Consider the following 15,492-nt stretch of genomic DNA (forward strand, 5'->3'; position numbering starts at 1 on the left):
CACTGAGTGCCACTTCTTGGAAGAATTCAGTGAATACCTGTGTGATTTGTCCGGTAAGCCAGGAATCCCGGTGATTGCAGGGGATTTTAATTTACATGTTGAAAGACCTAAAGATCTTTACCCCGCAAAATTTCTTTCCCTTCTTGATCAGCTTGGTTTCATCCAATGTGTACCACTAGAAAGAACTCACAATCAAGGAGGAACTCTTGACCTCGTGATAACGACCAAAGTCTTTAAAGACTCTATAACTTCTATTAACATTGTGGAATCTGGGACTAGATCAGATCATTTTCTTGTTAAATTTGTAGTGTCTGTGAGCCTGAAGACCTCTTTGAATGATACTAGGGTGATAAACTACCGTGATTTTAAAAGTATTGTGGTTAAGGATTTTAAAGCAGATATTTTGGTTTCTGATCTCTGTAAAAGAGATGCTTGGTGCTCTGAGAGTCTTGATGAGTCAGTTAAGATGTACAATAGTATTCTATTGGAACTTATGGACAAGCACTGTCCTGTGATCAGTAAGGAGATGAAGAGTGAAGACAAAGGTAAACCTTGGATGGATCAGGATCTGAAAGCTTTACAGAGGCAGAGGAGAGCAGCTGAGAGAGCCTGGAGGAAAGGCAAGGGACAGAAGGATATTTTTGTCAACCTCAGGAACAAATTTATTGTCATTGAGCGACAGAAGAGGATTACTTACAATAGAAAAGCCCTCTTAGCCTCTGCGGGAGATACGAAGGCTCTGTACAAGAAAGTTTATAGACTCACGGAAAGGCCACATGGTAATGACACTAAAAAACTGGCAGAAAGTTTTAAAGTTTTCTTTGCGGATAAAGTGAATGATATCAGACTTGGGATAGAAGAAGAAGGAAGTCATATCGGAGGGAACTTGTCATCGTCAGAGAATCTTGAAAGCACCTATTCAGGGCCATCATTTGATAAATTTCACTCCATCACTAGGCAGCACCTGTTACACACCATTTCTAAGATGTCTAACAAGTTTTGTAGTCTTGACCCTATTCCAACTTTCATGTTGAAGAAATGCTCTCAGGAGTTGGCACCGATCCTCCTGCACATAATAAACGGTTCTATGTTGCAAGGTGTGTTTCCAGCCGAGATGAAGACTGCACTGGTCAAGCCCACTATCAAGAAGAAGAATGCTGATCCAGATATTCTGAAGAATTACAGACCAGTCTCAAATCTTGCAGTTATGTCTAAACTGATTGAAAAGATTGTACTTGAGCAGTTAAACAATCACTTACATTTAAACAGTCTGCATTGCCCAGTTCAGTCTGGATACAGAGCGAACCACAGTTGTGAAACCCTGATGGTCAGGATGGCAGACGATATTCTTAAGGAAGTGCAGAAGAACAACATTGTGATTGTAGTCCTACTTGATCTCTCTGCTGCTTTCGACACGATTGATCATACAATCCTTCTTAAGAAGCTGGCAAAAGATTTTGGTATTAAGGACTCTGCATTGAAATGGTTTAGTTCATACCTCTCAGGCAGGTTTTTCAAGGTTAAGGTAGATGACTCATTATCTGACTTCCTGTGTCTGTTGTTTGGGGTACCCCAGGGCTCTCTATTGGGACCGATCCTGTTCATCTTATACATTAAGCTGCTCCAGGAAATAGCTAGAAAGTATGGTCTCGATATTCAGCTTTATGCAGATGACTCACAACTTTATATAGCTTTCCACCCGATGAGACCCATGGAGCTGCAGAATGTCACTAGTAGGATCAATGACTGTCTGTCTGAAATCAAAGTATGGATGGTTAATAATTTCATGAAACTGAATGAGAGCAAGACAGAATTGTTAGTCATTGGAAAGCCTTTGGTACTGAAGAAGTTCGACCTTGAAATAACAATATAGTTTGGTGACACCATTATTACACCAACTGTATGTAAAAACGATACCTGGAAGAGTCTTGGAGTATTACTAGATGAATCTCTCAACATGGAAAGGCAGATTAACAACGTTAGGAAGAACTGTTCCTGGACAATGAACAATCTTAGAACTATCAGAAAGTATCTAGATGAGAGAGTTAAGCTCATGCTGGTCAAACAACTGATCATATCAAAGCTGGACTATTGTAATGCCCTTTACATGAATCTTTCAAAGACTAGAGTGAAGAAGCTGCAATCTGTTCTAAATGCAGGGATACGTTTCATTTACGACATCTATGACAGAAATACTGACTTGTCTCCTTTCTACAAGAAAGCTCATATTCTCCCTGTTGAAAAGAGGATATTTTTCAAAGTGTGTCTCATCTGTTTCAAAGTGACCCATGGATTGGCACCAATGTACCTCCAAGAGTTGGTTCAAATGAACAGAGATGATAAGGCTGTCAAAGAAACCAGAACAAAAACAGCATGCAACCTTCTTATGAAGATACCTAAGTTCTCTAAATTGAAGGCAACTAGCAGGCGGTTCAGCAACTATGCACCTGAATCATGGAACTCTCTCCCTCTTAATGTCCTTAACATCGACAATATTGTCTCTTTTAAGGGTAAGTTAAAGAACTATTTGTATGATCAACTATAGCCTGGTTAAGCTATTTTTTGTGGCTTCTAGTCTTTTTTTTGTGTTATTTTTTGTTTTCCGAGTATCCACTTCTTGTTTTTCTGGTTTTTATCGGTGTGTCAATAAAATCAATTATGTAATATGTATACTTTAACCATTTTTTGCGACAGTTAATCTGATATGATCTCTTTAACATTATTTAGTATTTTTTGATTTATGAGACCCGTGTTTTGTTTTTAACTTTCTGCTCCGAGGAGGAGAGAAAGTTATTTGAGGAGAGCCGCTCAGACATGGGCACCGTATTGTGTAAATTATTTAGTTAACTTTATACAATATCTTTGTCGCATAGTAGCGGGGTAGTAAATACAGTGTTTCGTTTCGTTTTCGTATAGTCTTTTTTTGTCCGTGGTCTACACGTGCTCTAGAATTACCTCAGAATTTATTGCTCAACACTCTACAAACCGTGACAACGGCGGCTTCGTCTTAAATACAACTTTCACAAGCATGTGACGTTTTAGGAGATTTTAGGTAGAATCACAACGGGACTCCGAAGTTGAGAAAAATCGTGAAAACAGCAATTTTAAGTGATACAGTTAGCGATTTTAAATTTTTTAAAGAGAGGCTGGACCTAGGTGGCCAACAAAAAGATAACATGAATGTGCTTGATTTGAAAATGGTATGGAGGTGTTTATTCAGATTTCAGTGTCCTGTGATAGGGTGCACTGCATTTCTGTATTTCTGTCCGTTGTTATTAAGCGTAGTGTAGAGGTTTTCAATGACAGTGGCATATTTGGTACCCAGTCTAATCTTGGTGTCTCTGGGACCATTTGTGAGGTTGAACCGATCCTCATTCCTCCTGATTCAGTCTGGTGATTTTGTAGTCGATCAGGCGATGGATATAAGATTGTGAAATGGGACACTGGATTCGCTGATTGTGCCTAGCCCAGCCAGTTCATCTCCTCTTCCGTTTCCCCACAATTCGGTGTGTGTCTCTAGTAGTTCTACTGCTCGTTGAGCACGATAAGATAAATTGTTCAGAGGACAGAAGGTCAGTTCATATGATGCGGGGGGGGGGGGGGGGGGGGGGGGGGGTCTGCGGGACCCTGCTTACACTTAGCTACACTTTCATAGGATATTATGTTTAATCAATAATCATGTTAATATTACTGTAATATTTCGGAAACTGCCCACCATGTGTAATATCAATAATACCCACAATTTGCTTTTTTAAAAACTTGAATTCGTCGATGAATGGATCTCATCTAATTCTGGTTTGTTAATAGAGGAAACTTTTTCCGTTTAGGTACTGCATCAACGAATTTATTACGAATAAATCGTGATTTACATGTTCTATCGCACATAATTGTATATTAAGTTCTCGGTCCCTGTTAAGATAATCAATCGATACCGTGCAAAAAGGAACGTGCATCTATAATGGATACAGAATGCTGCATCACAATGCGAATTCTGACTTATTAAGTACAACTTTGGCAGTTTTAAATGCTCTCTCTTACTTGATGAACCAATGTCTTCTATCCTAATTGCAAAAGGACCAAAAAAGCGAACAGTAAAATTGAATTTGTTGCTGAATCTCAAGTCTAAGCAGACCTCTGTTCCTCCTGAAGAATTTTTACAAATTTAATTCGCTAGCGTAAGTCAGGACTATCACTGTCTACGGAATATATTAGTGCGGTCTACCGCTCTGGAACTATAATTACTGATCGAATGAATAACTTAGGGAGATCGGTAACAATATATTGGTCACTATCCGAAAGCTAATTTTAACAACTTTCAGATCGTCTGGTAACACAAACTCGTCAAATGAGTCAGAGTAGTGACACATTCAAACTTTTCTACAATTCCCTCGGGTTGAGCAGAACCTTTTCGTAACGTCTAGACCTAATCCATAGGCATAAGTTGGAAGAATTATATTGAGCCCTTAACTAATACGGTGGGAATCGGGTAAACTTGCCACCCGTTAGAAGTAGGTAATTATGAATTCAAATAAGAAACATTATCTCATTGATTTGGGGTCTTTATATCGCTCAGACAGGGAGACAGTCATCACTCATCAGTAAGAGTGACACTGTTCAAGTGCATTTATATTATTTAATTTATTACGCATCAATAATTAAAACTAGAAGCTCCGGAAAAGTCCTGATTTCCCCCGTTCATACCCCGTTTTAAAACTTACCACCTAGACTTTCATAATTCAGATTGTACATAATTGTTCGGGGAAATTCCATGCCCCTACTCATTACGTCAAGTATCTAATCAAATGTTGCTATCAGCCATTTTATCGCTTGTAGGACTGATTTAAAATACATTATACACAATCAAGTTCACGTTTGTATTTCGCAGTAAAATTGTAGAGTTGTTGATTTTCCCCCACTTTTGAAGCATCGTTTTTTGGAAATAAATTATGCTCAGGGATCGTTCACATATTATGTACTTGCAAGCATTCCTTATAGGGGTAGGGGGTTTGAAAACGCTTGCAATCTCTATAGAATGGCAATGTATAAAGGGTTAAAATCTGGTTTACGTAACGAAGGGCCCCGCTGACCCCGCGGTGCGCCAAATTGTCGTTTGAATGTGGGACAATTTTGAAAAACTGCAGTACTAGCATAACTGCGCGTTTTGCTCTAACACGCAACGTATACATTACGCTACTGACGTAACATGTGGATAGGCCCTTAAATAACGGAAAAGTCTTGATTGCCTCTCTACGAAACGGGTATTGGTCATTCGTGTCAACTCTCAGTGAAATTACATTATTCAAGTAAGTTTCACGTTTTTGAAATGTTGACCAAAAGTTCATAAAATCCATTATTGAAGACTAAAATGTACCCAGATTCAGGAGGAACTGCCTAGACTATAAAACGCATTATGCAACGAATTAGCATAAAACTACTGATTTAATCACATCCCCATTCGATCACGAATTCCTGCAATTAGAGATCTCTAAATTCCAAAACCATAAAAACCATGATAACGCAATGAAGAGAATGTCATGAGCTCCCTGGATCACAGATGATCCCGTATAAAATGTATAATCATGAAACTGTACCCTGTGCTTAGAGAGGAAACTTCCGGGCCCTAATCCAATCAAACGTTTGGTGAACATGTCTAATCAAGTTAAGTTGGGCGCCAATCATCAATCAAGACTGATTTGGCCGGTGTTCCTAATCATCTCCTCACTTGTTTTCGTGTGATCGGACGGTTTGTTAGCAGTTACGTACTTCATGAAGCTCTCTTCCTTTGCTAAAACACATTATCTGATAACCTGCACCATTTCTGGCGGGGTTTTAACCTCCTTAATACGTCACTTAAAACATTGTCTGTTGATTTCGTTACAATCTACTTATATTTAGATGTTATCTTTTGTTCAATGCCGATTAAAATTAATTGGGTGGATACTGGATAGGGATAGGAGTGCAGTTTAATAAAGGAGCAGAAGGGAAGTAGTGTTGGATTGGATTGGGATGAAGGTAGCATGGTGGCATGACCTAGTAGCGAGTTCTCAGTTCACAGCATAAAAGATTATGAAACTGTATTGCGATTTGCGCTCTCCATATTAAAACCTTTCAATTGTCAAATCTCCCTTTTGATAGGTATTTAACAAATACCGCAGGTCTCCCTTGAAATAGGAAGCAATCCTTCATTTTGTTTGCTTTTGCAACGAAGTTAAGGACGGAGTCATAAGTGTGAAAAGAGGGATCAATTTGTCACATAACAGGGATTGTGGTGGGCAGAGCCACTCACTACCAACAGTTCCCAATATTCGAGCGACTATTTCAAGCTAATGTAGCAGTCTTGGTATGCTTTGGTCCTGAATTAACGATTTATGAACATCATCCATATCCTACTTCTTATTTCAAAGTGACCGATGATGGTAAATGGTAATCAGTCACAAGAATCGATCGTTTCGAAATAAGAAAGTCTAAATAGTAAATTTGATGTTGTACCCAGAGCATTATGCCCTAAGATCGTATATCTCAAGACCTCGGGACACAGTGGTTACTGCAGAGCCCTTGGCACAATGACTCGTGACGTCACGAGTAGTTACGTAACAAGTCACTGCTTCTCAGGGCAACTTGTAACAACTCCGTGGAATCAAGTGATCAGGTTGCGACACATGATATTACTATGAAATTAATATGACAACGTCATAGCACTTGTGTGAAATGTACATTGTAGGTTACATGTTAGTATTATGTGCCTATACCTGAGCCAATAACAGCTATAAACACTAAAAACAACCACTTCGTGCTCATATCACTCTGAGGACTGCATTGAGATTAGAGTAGGATAATTGGCTGTTTAGTGATAACCTTGACAGTGCACTGCAGTGGGTCTAGGAAAAACAAATTTGTTTAAATCAAGACACTTATTTTACTTCGGAGTATTCCAACAGCCACATTGTTACACAAGTGCAACCAGCCAATTACAGGAAGCCGAAGGATTTATTTGGCCAGTGACGGTTAAGGTAGTGTGTACCATACTTTCTTCGCCCGAGACTTTGCTGCAATGTGCAGCTCCTCATTTAACCCTCACACCCAATTTCTCGAGTATTTGGCTGAGTAGACCGGGGGGCTGAATAGACCACTCAGGATCCTTAGCTGAACGTCAACGACGCTCACCCCACGACCAGGCAGACAGTGGGATTCAAACTCGCAACCTCACGATTGTGAAGCTTGCGTTCTAACCAACTGGGCTACGTGGCCATGAAGTTGCTTTGGAGTGAAAACCTTGGGAGTGGGGCATAAGAGAAACATATGAAGTTGCTTTAATGTGAAAACCTTGACAGTTGCCATTCACGGTGACAATTCTGCTTCCTTCCGATAGTATTCACCCCTAATGCAGCTGATAAATACGCAACTAATGGTTAGCTAGAAATTAAAACAACACTGGTATATAAAACTAGTTCCTAGGATCTTACTTCCCCAGTTACCGTTACAATGTGTAGTCCAATAATTATAGCTGTGTTTTGTTTTGTAGTTTGTACATTTTGGGTAGTGTATAACACTCCTAGAAAAAGGGATGAGTACCAGTGATCTCAACCAGCAACTTTATTTAAAAACACAATCCCTACTATTAGGTTATACACCCCTAGCGCGTGGGGACACGTTTTTGCTAGTAGTTGGCGACGTTACTTTTAAGTTATTGAACCACGCGACTTTAAGTTTCAACAGAGTCCTGGGGACAAGTTTTCAATAATTCATAAACTTTTTAGCCTCTTATCGTTTTAGGTATCGTTAGGGCTTTCCCAAAAACTAACTCTCAACATCCTAGGATTATCGTGTGTCGCACAGTACTTGTTTCAGTTGCAGGAGTAGTCGCCAGTACGCCAGAATGACGTTTACGTTTCGGTTACTTGTGGAAAAACGAAGTGAGATATCACAAATCTGAGAAAAACGCGTTGGATACAACCATTTCAGGTAAGTGCTAGTCAAGATCTCATCTCTTTAGACCTAAAGATGGCTTCAAACACCTTGTAAAAACTCTAAAAAAGTAAAATTTACTCGCGACTTCCAAAAAGCAACAAACAAAAGTGACCCCAGCGATTTGTGGGGACGCTTTTTTGAGCGCGCCGTGACTTTCTCTGTGCAAGTATAATAGTTACAATCTCGCTACCATGAACAGACACACAAAAATATAATTGATTTCGGTTCTTGGTGTAATTTGATCAGTGCAGTCACATTTTTGCTGGTGATTGATAAGGGGTCCGGACTCTAGGGCGTAAGACTCTAGGGCGTAAGACTCTAGGGTCTTAGGGTTAGGGTTAGGGTTAGGGTTAGGGTTTGGGTTTGGGTTAGGGTTAGGGTTAGGGTTAGGATAAGGGTTAGGGTTAGGGTTAGGGTGATGGTTAGGGTTAGGGCGCCGCCCTAAAGTCTCACGCCCTAGAGTCTTACGCCCTAGAGTCCCGGACCCACGATATAATTATAACTGTGTACCGTGTGCAGTGTAAAGTATAATATAGAGTTGGCCTGAAGTGAACATTTTACTTATCACGAAGTTTAAGAAGTTAAGGAAAATATTGTATTGATATCTGTCAAAGCTTCAAAGGAATTTAATGTATTTTTAACAACTATAATAACTAATTGATGAACCACATACAGGGTCGGTGTGAGTGTATGAATTGTGCTCTGAAATAGGGCGCTGTTATTGGTTTACAGCGACCAATCAGGATCCAGCTGGGTGCGGTCCAAATTTAGGATTATATCTGATCAGGTACCTAATTAGCGATTATACACTTATACAAGTAAAATTAAGTCTGTATCCACAATCCACATTAAGAATTGTATGCAACCGATCAAGGTTAATTAAGCTGGCTACTTAACGTGAAACTTTTATTATATTATAGTGTTTGTATCATAATCTCATTAAACTATATAAAAAAATAAGTATAAAGAATAAGGAAAAGGAACGGGAATGAAGCCAATACCAGAAGTGAAACCCCACCAAAGAATAATTGATCCTTAGGTAGACCTGGTGAAATAAAGTAACTGAACTGTAAGTTTAAGAAAAGACGGAAGGAATAAAGGAGAGAGGAAATAATGTTATGTGAACATCATCAGCAGATGACTTGGCACACCGGTTTCGGGGGTTTAATACCTGTACCGGTTTAATGTGCCAAGACCCCCTAGCAATCACTCGTCAGTGATCACCTGTTCACGTTAAATGTGATGTCAAGGATGTCGCTGACATCAAGTATACTGTATTTGTACAGAATACTAGGTCGGTCTTTCAGAAGCTTTCTGAATTTACTCTTCAGGAGTCTGTCATTATAACATCTTGAAAGAAGTGTCCTATAAAGGGTGTTGGTAGAACACAGAAAAGAATCAAGGTCAGAGATAATGGAAGAGTAACGAAGGACCTGACCGTAAAAAACATTATAACCAACAGAAGAGGAAATATTACTGTTAGGAAAGGTGTACATGACCACAGGAAAGTTGAAGTCATCAAGTTTGTTGTAAAGCTTGGTGGCGACGTGTCCGGAGTTATTCATCGAGATGTTGATGTCGAGATAGTTTACGGACTTATTGTCGTCACCACTCCTCTCCATAAGCAGGTCAGGTGGATAAATGGACCTGATTAGGTTAGAGACGACTTATGTTTCTGACTTGTCAGTTAAGAGTTCTAGTAACTTTTGCACGGAGGAAGTTAAGATGAGAAGACGGTTAGAGTCTCATTTGATGTATTATTATATGTATATCTAAGATTGCAGCTCTAACTATCATATAAATATACTGTACTTGTGCACATAAGGAAATCTTTTAGAAGGGCTTTAAAAGAAGTTAAATGAGGGAAAAATTTTGTATCGCGATAATCGATAATTTTTCTAAATTATCGCGATCATATCGGTTATCGGCGATAAATTTGGCAATATAATTGAAGTAATATTTGTATGCACTCTGTATACTTGAATTATGCTCCTATGCTACGTTAAATTGTAACATCATCATTATATAGATACGAAATGACATAACAATTTAGCAATTATCATTAATTGAATTTGATTATCAAAAATGAAACATTGAGTCATGAAAAATCTTTAATAAAATTAATATTGGTAAAATTCGAACTTCGAAGATAGAAATCAAAAACTTTGCAAAAGCATTATCTTGTGCTGATAGCTTTGTTAAAGAATCAATTGCAATATTGCCCTTTTATTTAACATGAACAAGCCCATATTTCATAGACAAAATATGTTCTTAAAGACTTATTGCTTCTAGCAAACATTTTTTAAAATAAATCAGCATATGCACGACGTATTTCTTTGATAGTGTCAGTTTTCCTGCCCGTATCTCCCGAGCAAGGGTATCTGTCCTTGCTACCGTAGTCGAATCGCTGCCTTTATGTAGGTTTGATAATTCTTTTGTCAGCGGGATAGGATTGGAATATGGCATCTGAAATTATGGGAGTCGCCTGTGAGTCCTGAGGACCAATCGTCGAACTACTTGCGAAGCTCAATCGCTTTTGTCTGTTTCTGCTTAAACAACCGCTGGTGCAGAGACTTAGAGTTACGTATCAAGGTTGACTTTGTGATCATTCTGTATTCTTGTCCTACATCTTCATCTAGAATACCGGGGTCCGAGTAGAACTTTACCAGCGATACGAAGTGAAGGTTCTTTCTATTGACATATCGTGTACGTAGCCTATCAAGAAGGGTTCGAGAATTTGGCGAGTCTATCTCTTCTAGCTTGCTATCTCTTCTAGCTTGCTGTCAATAAACTAAATAATCACTTCTGCTTGAGTGAGCATGCTGTCTCTTTTACACAAAAACTCAGTTACAGTCTTCAACGGTGCGAGAGTCTTGGTAATGTCTTTAGCTATCTCAGTCTCTCCTGCATCCAGTTTTAGATTGCCTAGCTCCAAGTCATCTAAAATTCCGTGCACTGCATCAGTTATCCGTTCATCTCTCCAACATACTGCACAGCGAGCTCCAACGGGTTTTGTAGTCTCGTTGCAGTCTGAGTTCCTTTCCGTGCTTCAACAAACAAGGTAGAGTTCACATGATAATTCAGAGGTCCTCGCAGAATATTTAGCAGTCCCTCAATCGATCCACAGAGCTGCACCCTTCGGATCTGCACTATGACTTTGATGGCAACACTGCAAAATTTTACAGTTTTGTTGTTCCCCTTTGTTTGTGAATCTCAATCGATACTCTGTAGACTTATTGGCAACATCTTCTATTGTTTCAACTGGCACTTGTTAAAGAGTTGCAGATCAGAGGAGACTTGAGGACAGCAGTCTTACACAAACATACGTGCTCAAAACGTTCTTCATACCAGCTAATGGACAAACAATGATATGAAAAATTCCTGAAATACCAACAGTTGTTAACTTTAAGATGATGATCAACCCGTCAGTGCTAGTTTGCTCTTCTTGATAATGTTTTTGATGTAATTTAATAATTAGATTGTCCTTTCCGGAAATCATAATATATACACTTTGATAATAACCACAGGGTTGATACAATTCGAAACAAACAAATACAAATCGATACAAATCGATAAATTCGATACAATTCGATACACAGTCAAAAACGGACACAAAACATGAGCCCCCCCTTATATTCCCATACCAGCACACATAATCTAGTCTACATTATTCATTATTTACTCTCACAATTTGGAACAAGTTGCTTTGCAACAAGTTGTTTATGGATTTGTGCTGTTTGCTGTACGCTTTGATTTGTAAATTATTATGAACCTAATCGAGAAAAACTAAAGCTTTTAGTATCAGGGGTCGACCGGGATCAGCTTAATCTCGGCCGGGACAGAGACTGGGATTTTCACCATATTTCTATGTTGAAATGGGACATTTTAAGCAACCTTCGTATAAAGGGTTCATTGACCAATATAATAAGTACTAACTACAAGTTCATTCATGATAGGATTATGAAGTTGGTATGCCTTCACAGTCAGTTATGATGAAAGTGCTCTCAAGAGTGAGGGGCGAGGGCAAAGTAAGCTCGGGCATGTCAGGACTCAGGCCTCAGGGCAAGCCCAACGTATTCAAGGAATATTTAGCGCCTATCCCACAGATAACTCTGAGGAGGACCCTTCTGAAGATACTATTGTCCCTGTGAGAAAACAGGTAACCGACTACCTCAAAGAAAAATGACTGCCTCTAAAGACAGATCCCTTGATAGACTACTAGTACTGGGCTACAAATAGAGACAATTAATACAACCTTCTTTCCCTATAATGAGAAAATAAAATACTTGTCTGCACCACCGGCATCAACCTCTGTCAAAAGACTGTTTTCTACTGCCGGAAACATGGTAGGAACCAACCGTTTATCTTTGAAACCTGAAAACTTAGAGTGCAACTTCTTCTTGAAGTACAATTTTCGGTCTTTAGGAATCAACAGCCGGATTGATTTTTCTACACCAGATGCAATTGGGTTTTCCGGCCCAAACAGTGGCACAAGTAATAATTTGCCACCTGCTAGAGAACTAAGGTCTAAGAGAAGCAGAGGATGACAACATTGATATCAACATCGTTATATATCTTCTGATGAAGATAAGCATGAAATCTAATCAGTCCTTCGAGTTTCGATTTTCATTTCGATTAGTTCGATTCTTAACAGTCGTTTCATTTGTCTAAGTCAAAGTAATAAAATATGAATTTGAAGCTAAATTGTATTAAAAAGATCGAAATTCTGTTTTAAAAATCCCGGCTAATATCCCGGCCAAAACAGTAATCCCGGCCGGGACCGGGACAAAAACACCAAATGAAGATAAGACTGATAAAAGTAATTTTAATTAACGACTAGTATTACTATTACCTCATCGGACATAATTATCACGGACATTACTTTCACGCTGAAGACCTTAGCGTGAATAATTATGTCACATGTGTACATTGTACAAGATAGGTTAAGGTGCTAAGTTACTAAGTTAATAATATCAAATTTCAAAGTCACTATTATACTTTGGTATTGGCGAGAAGCTACTATATTAGATCCAATTACCACGGAATTCTGTAGTTAAAGCAGTTAAGTTGTAAAATATAAACACGACCATCTCTGATGAAGCTTTACTGGCTGGATGCAAAGAAAAGGATTTAATTCAAAATATGACTGCTAGCTCATAAGTCCTTGAGAAGACATATTGTTAAGTTAGTTAGCTAGCTTAAGGGGGGGGGGTTCACCCTGATTTTTTTGTGAAACTTAGTTTCGAGATAGCAGTTGACCAACAAACTAGGACCGGTGACCGAACTTTTGAGGGGGTCCCGGACCCCAACCGCCAAACGGTGCCTGCGGGGCAGCCACGCCCATATTTGATCCAAATTAGGCCCAATTTAGCCAAATACCCTGAACATGCCCAAAACCCAGATTTTAGGTGCTCTACTTGTAGCTAGTGGTCCCCTGAACTCGTATATGAATTTTCATCAAGATTGGACAAAAAATGACTGAGTTATGAGCCAAAAACCATATGACCATATTTGGGCATACGCACCAAATTTGATCGATTTTGGCCCATAAATTGGTCAAATATCAATATTTTTGAATGAAACCAACTTTATATGGAAGATAAGCCTATACTACAGATTCTCTATGATTATCAGCTCAATATCTACCTAACTGTGGATTCTGTGTTCAAATAGTTGCAAAAAATGAACAAAATCGCCCATATCTCAGTTCGCGATATTTGCAAAACTGACTTCGCTCAAAACAATAGAACTCAATAGGGTTTCAATATTTTTTCATGAAATTTTCAGAATCAACGTAGAATCGCCTCATGACCTTAAGTTTTGTATTAGAATTTTGAGTTAGGCCTTTAAAAAAATTTGGCGGCCAAATTCTGAAATTTGCCGGGCATTTTTCAGAATTTGGCCGCCAAATTTTTTTAAAGGCCTTACTCAAAATTCTAATACAAAACTTAAGGTCATGAGGCGATTCTACGTCGATTCTGAAAATTTCATGAAAAAATATTGAAACCCTATTGAGTTCTATTGTTTTGAGCGAAGTCAGTTTTGCAAATATCGCGAACTGAGATATGGGCGATTTTGTTCATTTTTTGCAACTATTTGAACACAGAATCCACAGTTAGATAGATATTGAGCTGATAATCATAGAGAATCTGTAGTATAGGCTTATCTTCCATATAAAGTTGGTTTCATTCAAAAATATTGATATTTGACCAATTTATGGGCCAAAATCGATCAAATTTGGTGCGTATGCCCAAATATGGTCATATGGTTTTTGGCTCATAACTCAGTCATTTTTTGTCCAATCTTGATGAAAATTCATATACGAGTTCAGGGGACCACTAGCTACAAGTAGAGCACCTAAAATCTGGGTTTTGGGCATGTTCAGGGTATTTGGCTAAATTGGGCCTAATTTGGATCAAATATGGGCGTGGCTGCCCCGCAGGCACCGTTTGGCGGTTGGGGTCCGGGACCCCCTCAAAAGTTTGGTCACCGGTCCTAGTTTGTTGGTCAACTGCTATCTCGAAACTAAGTTTCACAAAAAAATCAGGGTGAACCCCCAGCCTTAAGCTAATTTCCTTTAAAGTTCTTCTAAAAGCTTCTTGAACATAAGAAATACCGTGCTTCATTGTTATGTGATCTATATTCTATAATATGCTGATTACTGATTAAGATTGTTACACTTACAATTCAGAAAAATGTGTACATCAAATGAGAGTCTAACCGTCTTCTCATTTTAACTTCCTCCGTGCAAAAGTTGCTAGAACTCTTAACTGACATGTCAGAAATGAGAAACATAAGTCGTCTTATGATACAAACACTATAAAATAATAAAAGTTTCACGTTAAGTAGCCAGCTTAATTTAACCTTGATCGGTTGCAGACAATTCTTGGAATTTGGATTGTGGATATAGACTTAATTTCACTTTTAAGTGTATAACCGCTAATTAGGTACCTGATCAGATATGATCCTAAATTTGGACCGCAGCCAGCTGGATCCTGATTAGACGCTACGGTACACAGTTATAATTATATCGTTACTCATGATTTAACATTCCTGATGCTACCAAGTACCGACCATAGTCGTTAATGTTTGCCTTGTTGTGGATTGGTATCAATCACCAGCAAAAATGTGCTGGACTGATCAAATTACACCAAGAACCGAAATCACTTATATTTTTGTGTGTCTGTTCATGGTAGCGAGATTGTAACTATTATACTTGCACAGAGAAAGTCACGGCGCACTCAAAAAAGCGTCCTCACAAATCGCTGGGGTCACTTCTGTTTGTTGCTTTTTGGAAGTCGCGAGTAAATTTTACTTTTTAAAAGTTTTTACAAGGTGTTTGAAGCCATCTTTAGGTCTAAAGAGATGAGATCTTGACTAGCACTTACCTGAAAGGGTCGTATCCAATGCGTTTTTCTCAGATTTTTGATATCTCACTTCATTTTTCCACAAGTAACCGAAACGTAAACGTCATTCTGGCGTACTGGCGATTACTCCTGCAACTGAAACAAGTACTGTGCGACA

At 38.8% G+C, this 15,492-nt stretch overlaps 1 protein-coding gene across 1 annotated transcript in view; it reads right to left on the reverse strand.

Annotated features, from left to right (window-relative positions):
• LOC134822969 (uncharacterized) overlaps positions 1 to 15,492 on the reverse strand; it is a 44,046-nt gene that overhangs the window by 26,139 nt on the left and 2,415 nt on the right. The gene's annotated exons all lie outside the window — the stretch shown is intronic.

This window comes from Bolinopsis microptera, chromosome 1 (genome assembly GCF_026151205.1).
Source record: "Bolinopsis microptera isolate Bmic1 chromosome 1, MBARI_Bmic_1.0, whole genome shotgun sequence".
NCBI classification, from domain to species: Eukaryota; Metazoa; Ctenophora; class Tentaculata; order Lobata; family Bolinopsidae; genus Bolinopsis; species Bolinopsis microptera.